Source organism: Corvus cornix, chromosome 5 (assembly GCF_000738735.6).
Source record: "Corvus cornix cornix isolate S_Up_H32 chromosome 5, ASM73873v5, whole genome shotgun sequence".
Classification (NCBI taxonomy): domain Eukaryota; kingdom Metazoa; phylum Chordata; class Aves; order Passeriformes; family Corvidae; genus Corvus; species Corvus cornix.
Window position 1 is genome coordinate 14,136,857 of NC_046335.1, and position 12,396 is coordinate 14,149,252.

General features: G+C 41.2%; 1 long non-coding RNA gene across 6 annotated transcripts in view; it reads right to left on the minus strand.

Moving 5' to 3' along the window:
- Positions 1-532: 532 nt before the first annotated feature.
- The window catches only part of LOC104686311, a 167,200-nt gene continuing 155,336 nt past the window's right edge, over positions 533-12,396 (minus strand). For all 6 annotated transcript variants that reach the window (XR_005602020.1, XR_005602022.1, XR_005602019.1 and 3 more), the window contains one exon: positions 533-6,736. This is a non-coding gene — a long non-coding RNA (uncharacterized LOC104686311). The remainder of the gene's footprint in view (positions 6,737-12,396) is intronic.

Consider the following 12,396-nt stretch of genomic DNA (forward strand, 5'->3'; position numbering starts at 1 on the left):
TCATATGCATATTAACTGTGAAGGAACTGAGCCCCTTAGTCTGAGTTATGTACATGAATAGTCTTAGCAGAGTGAGCTTCTAAATTATGTCCTGGTGTGCATTATACAATGTCAGTAGGGGTGTAAGAATGATAGTTGTGAGGTCTCACTTTTGAGTTTGAATCTGCTCAAAATATATGTGTCTGACATTGTTTTCTTTCAGCTAATGCAAACATTTCATATACTTCTCAGTTTGCTGACATTTGTTTGAATATACACAGCTCTAAATGATGGAACTTTGTCCCACAGAATTCCAGAAATAATGGTATCAAATTATAAAAATACTGCTAACTATGTGCACTGGATGCAAAGAAAACCACTATCTTTTCCTGCTCACAAGAACAGAATAATACAACACTGACAATATAATAATTCCTTCCTTTTTCATCCAGTACTAATGCTTTTGTATTAGCCATCATTATTACAGAAACAAGAATAGCATCTGCAAAACTAAAATTGAATTTGTCGGTAAGTGGGAAAAAAAAGCAGCACATTAAAATTTGAAAACATATATAGTAAATTTTAATCCATATTTTAAATTGACAAAGCCAGAATTCTTTATAAAGCCTTTCCCATTAATTTTGCAGGAAGGTGAGAAATCACACCCTGCTACACAAACATTTTATTACATTTACCCACCACCAATATCAATCCACCATAACACCACTGCTCCTCAGGAGGGTAAGTGCTGGGGAAAGCAGCCCCTGTGCATTACCTCTGGCTGCCCATGGCTCCCATATGGTGTCCCTTGCTAATGCTTTTCCCTTAACACCTTGTTGGCAGAGATGGACAATGCCCAAGACTTGTTACAATGACACCTTCACGATACCGAGGCCAGATTAAGGTAACACGATATTTGATATGTTCCTGCAGACCTGGCTCCAGGAGCCATTTGAGTTCAACAAAGTCTCAGCATCATGAAAGAAATCTGCCTGAGTCTAAATGGTGACTGAGCCTGTGGAGAAGAACCTGGAGTCCAGGTAATTAACTTGCATTTCCCAGACTATGAAGAATGATGGGTGGGAAAAGGGTTCCCATCAGCACTCTAGACAGGTGGCTTTGTCATTGTCAGCCAGAAATGGATGGTCCTGCTGCTATTTCTGCCGTGCAAAAGTCACTTTGTTCCCTGTTCTAGGAGATCAGGAAAGTCCAGAGCTGTTTACTTCCCTCAGGGGAAGGAAGTTCTGCAGCTGCCACCAGAGAGTCAGTGTGGTGCACGGGTCACCTTCAGCTGAACTGGGACAGGTTGCAGAAGGGTCCCGGTGGACATAGCTATGTGCCTTTCTGTGAACAAGGCAGAATGTCCTTTCACTCCACAGAGCTTGACCTGGGATCCAGGCTTTTGCACAGAACACTCTCTCTTGCACACCTTTTTGGCTATATGGGCCAGTTACAGCCCAGCCCCACGCCCTGGGTGTCACAGAGGCTGGGTCAGTGTGAGACCACACAAGGAGGATGGTGTGTGGTGTGCTATGCACGTGAACAGCCACCCTCCAGGTGACAGCTCCATTATGTACAGCTAGATCATTGGAAACAGTTGGGTGCTTTCAGCTCTACAAATTGCCTTTCACTCTCTGAGTCCCCAGGTGAAATGCAGATAAGCAAACCTAATGCCTAAGACAAGGAAAGTCTTATTGGATACCAGATGGCTCATATGTAGATAAATGCAGATGGAAGCATGTGGCATTTCAGTCTGGTGTGGAGGTTTTCACATTGAATAGGTTTTGTTTCTCTTGGATCAGTGGTGGGGAAAGAAACACTGAGTTTATAAGACCTTTTGGGATGAGCCTCCAAAACACACAGCCAGGCATAGAAGCAGTGCAGGTTCTGCAGAGTGCCTGCAGTGTATCTGCTGGAAATAAAGGTAAACAGATTTCTTCATTATTGATGTTGCATAATGTGCTATTTCATACACTTGTAAATCTCTGTAAATCTGTGCATTCTGTTCCAAAGACAAAGCCTCTAAGTAAACAAGAGGTGCTTGCATGTATGTGCACTGTGTTCCTGGGCTGCCAAACAGTACTCTTGGGAAGCAAGCCACTCACAGTTCTGGTCAGTGTTTTCTTCAGAAGATTGCTGCTGAAATGTTTTCAATGTGGTTCTTTCAATTAGACATATTTCTTCCAGAAACTTTCTAGGGAACAATAACATCTTTTCTCCAGAATACTGGCTATCCAGAAACAAAGTACTCCAGCTAAACCTCAAACTAATTAGTAAATTGTGCAGTGCTGCCTCCCTGGAGTTTTAACCCAGTTAATTTTTATCCTTTCCTTCTATGGACCAAGTTCTCTGCATATGCCGTAATTCACACAGAAATGGTAGTTCTGACTCAGAAGAGATGAGACCTCTTGACACATATTAGATCTTGGGGCATTTGGGGTGAGCTCCAGTGTACAGATTAAGTGGAAATATAAGACACATGGATTTAAGCAACGCTTCATACTGAAGTTCGGTTGTGATGTAACTGAAGCTTTCTTTCGTATTTTGATGCCTACTGAACAAATTTTTACCTGTGGGCCAGAGGTGGGATTTTTCTGGGAATTCAACAAGTGATGTATTCCCAAGATTGTCAGACAGTAACATGATGATGATTACTGACTGTCCTTAAAATAATAAATCTCAGGCCCGTAGTAGACTGTTACATCACAGTAAAGCAAAACTACTGCTTCCAGAGGCTGCCAGGCTGGGTTTGTGTTCAAACTCTCCTCAGGCACAACGAGCCACACGCTGCTGCAGAGGTGCAGGTGGAAGGAGCAGAAGGTACATAACTGAAAGGACTGCCCTGACAGCCAACACACAGGACGATATATTCCAGTATAAAGATGTGGTTCCTGAGAGTCAAGTTTTCAATATCAGTTGTAGGAACCAGAGAGGAGGGCAGTAGCTTGTTTGTCTTCTTTCTCCCCATGTTGTTGTGTGTAAAATGAATAATTTTATCTTCTCCCTTCTTGAAAGTCTTCTGTACCCACCAGCCAACACACCAGATACCAGTGGGGACAATGTCACCTTTCTGTCACCTCATGAAAATATTTTTCATTCCCATGACACAAACCATCAAACTACATATCATATGTAATCATATTCTTAGTTGACTGAAGCAAAAGGTGATGCTTTAATATCTTTTTATGATATTGGATATTAATTTCCTTCTACTCAAATGCAAAGATGGAAGTTCCTGTCACTAATGGACTAACATTCCATTTTTTAAAATTTACTTTAGAAACTATTTGCATTATGTACAAGTCAAGCCAAAAATGAGACAGTTGGATTTTTCCTTGCCAAAGTAGATTTGCAATTCAACTCTTGAAGTTTTATTCAACTGTTAATAGAGCAGCTATTGACTATAAGATATTCATGACATATATGTTACCTAGTTGAATAGTTCTTACAGGTGCATTCAAAAAAAAGCATGAGGGTAATTTGGCTCCAGCTGTCACTGAGCGAAGAGCAGGCCTGCCCACAACTTCCTGGGTAGGCACACCTTCAGGTCCCTGTATAAAATATTCCTCTTCCACTGTCATTCTCGAAAAAATACTTTTCCCCTATCAGTGTTCATGAATACCAAATAAAAGGTAAAGAAATTGCCCTCGAAGGAAACTCTTCATTTTTATTTAAATGAATACTTAATGAATCTACTTAAGAATAACTTGCCCCAGGATATTTCTAGAACTATCTGTGAACAGAAACCTGTAAAGCTAAAATATTAAGTGTTAAACTTTTTATGGAATGGGATAAACCTTTCTTCCTCTTTCAGAGGAATAAAAGTCCTGTGGCAAAGCACACTGCACAGGGCTGCTGCTGGGGTAGGATGATAGTATACCTGGACACACTGCCTACATCAAGACTAACAGGCAAAGTACAGCAGAGGAAACATGGAATCCTTAGGCTCTTGATCCACCATTTCAGCTTATTTGGGCTATTTGCAGTGCCTGTCTTGTTGAAGGTGCTGGCCCGTGTCTGAATAAGTGCAACTGCGATGAGCAGCAAAAGTTCCTACTTTAGTGGGTGAGGTATCCTATGCTGTTTTACAATGCAGAGCTTTAATTTGTAATATTAGTATAAGCCCTTAATGAGATTTGATTCATTAAGCATCTTCATGCCCACAAGAGGATGACAGGTACTACCATTTGATGCAGAGGGAGACAAAGAAGTATCTGGCATGAGAGCCCATCTTTTGACTCAGAGGCTGACCCTCTAGAAGATGAGCACGAGCCTCAGGCAGATTGCTGTGGTGTTTGCTGGAAATGGAGGGGGAGAAATTCAAGAGAAATATCTGCAGAGAAGGTCCTGGCAGGCAGGAGGTGGCCTGAAGTTAGGCTGGTGCCTGGAGCATGTGCAGGTGCTCAGAGCCACAGGCTGTGAGCAGCAATAGTTTAAACAGAAGAAAAAATGCCTAGTGGAGCAAAATATATTTTAGCCATCAGGATGATCAAAAAGTAGAGTTTTCTGATTCCTTAAAATTATCAATAAGTAACTATAAATTAAAAAACAAGATCACCTTCACTGAGCTACACTATCATGTGCCACTACTGTTTCTTGTCTTCTCTGAGACCAGCAGCTCTACCAGCACCATGCAAACACAAATGTTTCCTCAGCCATGCTGGAGTGCATGGCACTGGCTTTCTGTGCTGTTTTCTGCTTCAAATCTCTGCTCATTTTCTCACCTCTCTCATCTGTCATGTTTTCATTAACATAAGATTATTTTTGCTCTACTTTCCTTCAGTCTTCATATTGGATTTCATTGTAATTTATTTACTGACCTTTTTTCTATTCTTAATGGTTTTGTTATTGACTGTACGATACCACAAGAGACTGAACACTTCTGTTATAAGAGGTGCCCCTCAGAATTTTCCAGGCTTGGTTTTATATCCTGCAGTGAAAGTCTGTATTTTTGAGACCATTCCTAGAGCCTGGAAAATGGTGAAAAACTCATTCTTGATTCCGGAGGGACAGGTCTGATCGCTAAAATTAATGAGACTCTAGGGTCAATATTTTCACAGCTCTAGCTGACTTCAGTACCAGCTCTCCTTGTGCATCTGAGGACGCAATCCAAATCACAAGTCAGTAAACAATTAATTGACCTATTTTTAAGAGGATATATCAGAGTTAGTGGGCAATGTACTTAGGCAGCTTGAGGCAGAATTGAGGTCTCATATTTTTAATGCTTCGTATAGTTATAGGTACTGAACTCTGAAGAAAAATGATGATCATCATCATTGTACATTCCTGTCAAAAAACACAAGTCAGAGAATTTCACTGCACCAACTCAGTTAAAGCACATGTCAGAGAAGCATAAAGAGTTAACGATCCTCACATTTAAAATACACTCTGTATTTACAATCTGGATTTCACTTAAGCCCCTCACTATAGGCTCTATAAATTTCTCTTTTCAGCTGTATAGACCTCTGCTCACTTCTCTCAGCAAAAGTACTTAGAGAGCGTGACCAGATTTTGAAAGCCACAAATTCTATGAATTTTACAATATTTTGTGAGATGCCTCAATATTCCTTACATTTGCTTTTTCTTTTTTATCTATAAATAGAGCCTTCTTTCTGCAACCAGTCTCCAAAGGTCACCTTACAATGTTTTGCTATTTCCCGTATTAAGCAGCAATGCTTTTCAGCTGACATTCCAACTTCAAGTCATGCATATGAGCATGATGTGAGCTTGCTTCAGACCACAGTGAGAGGGCTGCAAACAAGACTGCTGTATAATTGCCGAGAAAAATAACATCCATTGTCAAAAGGGGCACTTCATCAAACAAAATTTAGCTGCATGAATACAAGTGTCTCCAAATATTTGGTTCATGCTAAAAATATAGCACATTTATTAAAAATATATATTTATAAACATTGGTATGAACAGACACAGATGTTAAGCAAATGAGAAAGGAAAAATAACCATGTAGTGTATTTCTCCCAACATTTTATCAGGTTTAGGCAGACCTTGCTCAATGGGATTGTTTTTTTCATGATTGCACCATATGTTCATTCTAAATAAAAAGCTTGTCAGATTCAATGTAAGTAAAAGCAAAAACCAAGAGAAAAATCCATTTGACCTAACAGACACATGATCTGTGCTATGAAGCTATCTTTGAGTTCAATCTTTGTGGGTATACAGCATACATTTCTAATTATATATAGTGTACAGTTTCTTTCTTTTCCTTTTTTTTTCCTTTCTTTTTTTTTTCTTTTTTTTTAAATTGTGTTAAAACAACATATCCCTGGTGGATTTCTTCAAAGCTACAACTTATATAACTGCAGTCATTCTCCCCCAAACTGAAAACCAAACCGAAAGGGAGAGGGCAGGAGAGAAGAATTAAGCTTATTACTGTGTGAAAAAGTCTTGTTAAATTAATTGTGCTTCAGTCTTCGTTGCCTGCAGGCAGTGCTTTTATGATGTGTTAATATAATACAGAGTCAATTCTGATTAAAGAACTTGTCAATAGTCAGCAATGTTTGTTGTCACTCTTAATGGCCATTTTATCTGGTCTATTTGCATGCCTTCTAGTTTACAACGTTGTGTAAATATACACAAAAATGATCACAATGAGGTTCAGAATTGTCCCAATAATTCCAAGCATTGCCAAGATGGTTTCTTCTTTGCTTTCCTTTTCTTGACTGCCTTTATCTTCTTCATTTCCACTAGTGATTACCATCTTGGTGGCCAGTTTCTTTATCCTTCCCTTCAGGATAACCTAGATTTAGGAACAAAAACATCAAAATCGATTATTAGTTGGAGTATCCAAACTCATATTAATAGTGGAGCCAACTGCAGAATTTATGCCCCACACCACATTATATTAAGAATTCACTTGAAAAGGATTAGTATTTTTATTAGCTTTTTTAGTAAATACTTAATTAAAATGATAGTTCAGCTAGTCTGTGGTTTACTTATAACCCTCTGTTTACGTGCCAGCAATCACTCCTAGCACACATAACTCCTCCACAACGTCATTATAAAACTGCTCAGAAAAGTACCATGAAGTGTGATTCCTCCAGCATCAGTGGGGACTTTTCCTGCACTGGGACTGCAGGAGGTCATCTTGCCATGCTGAAAACCCCAGATTTACACTCCAGTACCAGGAAATGAGTGCAGGAAATAAAACTGGGAAGACCTTGCTTCTTTTTAATAGAAAAAAATCATTAAAGACAAAGGCATTTTGTCTCCCAACAAGAAGGAAGACAGCAGTGACTTCTTAATAAATAATTCAAAATAAAAGCAAAACCAAAATAACATCCATCTTGGCTTTTATTTGCCTCGTTCTTAATGTACGATGAGAAGTTACTTGCAGTGCAGTGAGCTGAAATGTATCGATCTGCCTGCAGGGAGAATACAGCCATTTCCCAAGCAACAGCCTGAGTCTGAAAAAAAGAAGATTCTTCAAATGTGGGACAAGCCCTGACTCCCAGCACAGCTGAAGCCACAAGGAAGCTCCTTGGGTCTTCCTGCCATGGGTAAACATCTTATTGTTCAAATTAGAAATGGATAAATTCTTATCTGTGTTTATCTAACACTGCAAATTTTAATCACATGGGCAAACCAGAGTGTCCCAGAAAACTGAAAACGGTTGGCTGGTTTCCCAATGCCAACTGATCTGCCAAAATCTGGGTTCAGGCAATGCCCTGCTGCTGTATCCCAAGCTGCAGACCACATCCCATTGTGTTTCTGCAGCAGAAAGGAGTAGGAGGGTGTAGAAAAAAAATTCCTCGCCAACAGCTCCCACCTAAAAGAGGGATTTGATTTGGTCCTTTAGTGGACCCTAATTCCTTCCTCCTCTAACTCACCGAGCAAAACCAGTAGCTCCCAGGCAGTGTACATGTTCAGGGTGATGAGGGCTCCCCAGGAATGCACCACCACCTCTTTGGGCATGTCCCCTCCAGCAGGTATCATCAGAGGAGAGTCCTGACCTGCAGCTCCTCTGAGCTGCTCCTGCACTGCACAGCCACAGAGCAGCAGCCAGAGTACTGAAAGGAAGGAGGGGACTGGGAGAGGTAAGGAAACTGTGCAATAGAGAAACTGAAAGGAAAAACTGAGGATCCAGACAAAACAGCCTGTATTTTTGTCACATCTGCATGTTGTTCATATATAAGACAGCGAGTTACTGCTGGCAGCTTCCTAGGAAGTGTTTGATTCCCAGCAGGTATAAGTGATTAGTGGCAAGCAAGGCAGAAGTCAGGCTCTGCAGAAGCCTTTGTACTTATACTTGTGTTAGCAGTTATGCGTTTTGTCTTACTATAACCAGTGGATCAGAGGAAAAAATAACAAGGGAGCCAGTAACCCGAGGGTACCCACAGCAAACAGCAGCCAGCAGGGGCAGGGGGCACCAAGGAGAAGGGCATCAAGCCCCAGGGCATCAAACATCAGAGCATGATCATCCAGAAGGTTTTTGGATAACCTGTCCTGGGAAAGCAAATCTTCACAGGCATCAGGTACCTCACAGGGATATGGCTCCTGCCGTCCCTCTCCAGATTCCCTTCCAGCCCTCAGAAACTCTGTCTCCAGAGTTCCTTCAGCCACAGCCATCTCCAACTCTTCCTGCAGGACCTAACACCTTCTAGTATCGGAAAGGTTTTGTCATATTTGCCCCAGCTGGTGTCCAGAGGAGGGTTTGGCTGCACCTGGTGGCTGTCCTCCCTATCTTGTTAATTGCCACCGTGCAGTCAATGGTATCCTAACAAGCAACTTGTCTCTGGGAAGTCACAGGAGAATTTCTACCAAAGCCATTTCATTAAAGTCACAACCTAAGTTCATCCACTCCATGTGGCATCAGACCACAAACCCACATCCCAGGCTATGACATGCAGCCATTACTTCACCCAAAGAACCATGAGTCATTTGGATACTGTGTTCTTTTCCCCTTCAGTAACTGGAAGTTTTTCCCTCTGGTCAACTGTTTGCGTTTCACTGTTTATTTGAGAAATCAAGTAGGATTACAAATATAGTCTGATAAAATCCCAGGCCTGGAATGCAAGGATTTGAGGGGAGAGTGAAGTTCTTCTGGCTGGTTCCCACGAGAGCTGAACACTCTTGATTCAGCACTCTGGTTCCCACAGAAATATGATCATACTCAAGCATTTTGTGGGTCAAGCCTTTCTGGCTTGAAAAAAGCCAGAGAAGGTGTAATTTGACTCTGCATCCCGTGGTTTGGGCAGAGTTTCCCATTCACATCAAAAAACCCACAGAGAGTGGTGCAGAGCCCCAGCTGGGGTGGCTTTGCACTGCAGCCACTGGCACTCTTAACTTTGGTACAGTGACCCTGCACCACATACGCTAGGAAATCCTGATTCCAGCATCTGACCTCCTGTTATTAGCATCCCTATTCTTTTCTTAATAACCTTTGCAGCATGAAGTCAATATCAAATTCTCTCCTGCAGAACGCTAGATCCTAAAATTAACATCAATCTAAAAGGTAGCTAAATAATTCACAAACGAAGGAGACATATCAAAGGCCATTAGCTATAAAGACAAAGCCTCTGGCTTAGCAAATCCTTGAGTAGTGAATTTTTTGTAAGCTAAGAAATTATTCTGGGGAAGTACCACCACATCTTTGCCTTATTATTAAGGTCTCTCCCAGGCACCCATTACTGGCTAATGAGAAAGGCAGAGGTCCTTGGACTGCACAGTCTCTGATCTGACATTATACAATCACATTTTTCCTCTTTGCAAGTTGTATTTATTAGCAAGGAGAGAGTGAGTGGTTTCAAATCAGGTAACATGAATCAGAGTGCCAGGTTATTTCTGTCCCACTAAGGGGCCTTAACTGAGGGAGAAGTCCTCAGTGTGATGCAATGAAATATGCACAGAGAAACTGGTGTCTGGAATGTGATGAACATGAAGGAACAACAAAGGGGCATCAGCAGTTAAGAGTTTACACATGGGGTGATGCACAGTATGATTTGTTGGAGGTCATCTCTATGTCCCTATGTGCTGTATTTGGCTCATGCTATGGTGTAGCCTGGGACTGCATAAACTGCATCTTTTTTGGATGAAACTACACCCAAAAAAGTGCTGCAGGAGTTCTTCATGTGCTGTAAAAACAATGAAAGAAATTTTCAGCCCATGGCAGTAGAGTTCCAGACAAAAGCTAGTGTGAAGTAAAAACCCCAAAACACACGTGGTATGGGCACTGGCAGCACTGGTTTCCCTGGAGGGATTGCTCCAGCGGGTCGGCACTGCTCGCTATTTTATACACCACCTAAGCTACAAGAGAGAGCACACAATGGCTTGGTATTAAGAGGAATTTCACATTCAACCAGGACATGACTGGGACCAAATACAATTATATTAGTACTTTGCCAAATATAGCACTGTTGAAATCAAGGTAAGCATTGACTTTGTACAGTGGGAGACTAGAATCAAAATTACTTCTCCATATGTAAGGACTGACCTTGGGAGAAGAGTAGCACTCTCCTAATGGCAGACTCAAGCCTTCAACCTTCACAGATCTTATGCCCAGAGCGGTATTTTTGCTGGCTGGGGTTTGTGGGTGTTTTTTGCTGCTGGGGAAAGACTTGCTGTCAGTTTTAGTATAATTACCCCAATTAAGAAAATAGAAAAGTCATCTAGCTTTCTGAGTACCTTTTCTCAGTCTTTATTATTCTCTTCTAGATATTGATTTTATTTATTTGCCATTATTTAATATTTTTATGATTCTTATGACACATTTTTCCTTTTATATTTTTCTGGTGGTACTTCGTGCTTGACAGAAACATTCCTTTTCCTTACCCAGAACCGCTGCTAGAACTGCTGAGATACGAGGGATAGAGAACACTAAATTTACCATTTTTTTAAATAACTATCCTTCTTATTTAATTACTACCTCATTAGGAAAGAACTTTCTTGCCCAATCAAAATTAATTTTTCTACATAAGATTCGTCATTAACCTAACATCAGCCTTTTGAAAGTATATGTATTCTAAAAAGCTATCCATTAAAAGATAAATATTCTGTGTATTCTGCACTGCACATGGGAGACAAGGACAGTTCAGTAGTTAGGACACTCTTTGCACTATTTATCTCCTTGCACTTCTGCTGGCTTCTATATATCTACAGGAAATCCACGTAGTCTCTCTCTGCCTTAGTTTTTCATCCGTGGGATTCTTTGAAGAATAGGTTATTCAGCCTACAGCAGAAAATTGTCCATAACAAAAGTGAGGCCTCACAAATATTTCCAAAAGAGGGATATGCTAACACGAAAAGTTTCAAATCCAGCTGTGCTATGAAATAGACCCACTACCATCTCCCCAAATCTGTGGGACATGCTGCACATCACTGCCACTGCAAACAGTCTGATGAACCAAGAACAGCATTTCTGGCAAAAGATCCTTTTTGCATCTCTTCACGCAACAAGACTGATCTAAAGGTGATGGCTTGAAGGCAGGGCTTTGGAAAAGGCAGCAGCAAGTGCACGTTTGTGAATTTACTGCAGTATGTTTTTGTCACATCAAAGATACAAAGCACATCCCTCACAAAGCACCTGCCCTGACATATCTGACAGCTTTTGAATATGCTGGCACCTTGACTTGATCTTGAAAAAGTTTCATAATCTTAAATCATTTCTCCTCTAAGTCATTATTTATGAGCTCCCCAAAGAGGCTGTGAGTGGAGGGCTCAGCCAGCAGAATCTGAACTCCTGGGAACCCAGAGAAGAGGGAGATCGTCCAGGCTCTCCCAGGGCCCTCAGTGCTCCTCCTGATCAGCCCTGTGCTGTCATGTATTATCTTGAAAACCTTGAAAAACAAGAACGGAAATCTCTGCAAACCTCCCAGGGTCAGATGCTCAGCTGGTACAAAGCAGCCTTCCTTGCCCCGTTCAGCTCAGCCACCTCTGTTTACACCAGTTGAGGATCTGGCTCCTTGTTTTCGAACTACCTTGAATATCAGTGAGCACAAATTTTGTATTCTTAATCCATAATCACAGACAATCACCAGCCAAATTGTTTTGATATTTAAACTTGTTTACAGTCCCCAGGCTATTAGTTGTGATGACACATTAAGAGCTAAGAGAGCTTTAATTTTCTGAGGATAGTTCCACCCTCTGGGGATAAGAAACATGCAGCGGAAACTTGTTTTGATTAGCAAACTGAAGAGGGCACAGAAATCATACTAAGAGGAGTGTGAGTTTCCTTATCTCACAAACAAGTGCTCTAATTACCAAACAGGAAGGAGAAGCTCCTCGAGGATTTAACCCCACCTGAACATCACAGCCAAGTGCATTTTTTTTCCTTTCCTCCTTATAAGAACTTCTAATCTCCTTTTCCTCCAAGGGCAAACTTGGGAAGTTGGGTGATTGGCTCAAGTCCTGGACAGTCCCCAAGCAAGATGCTGAGCAGGGCATTAATTGCTGCTGCTTGTG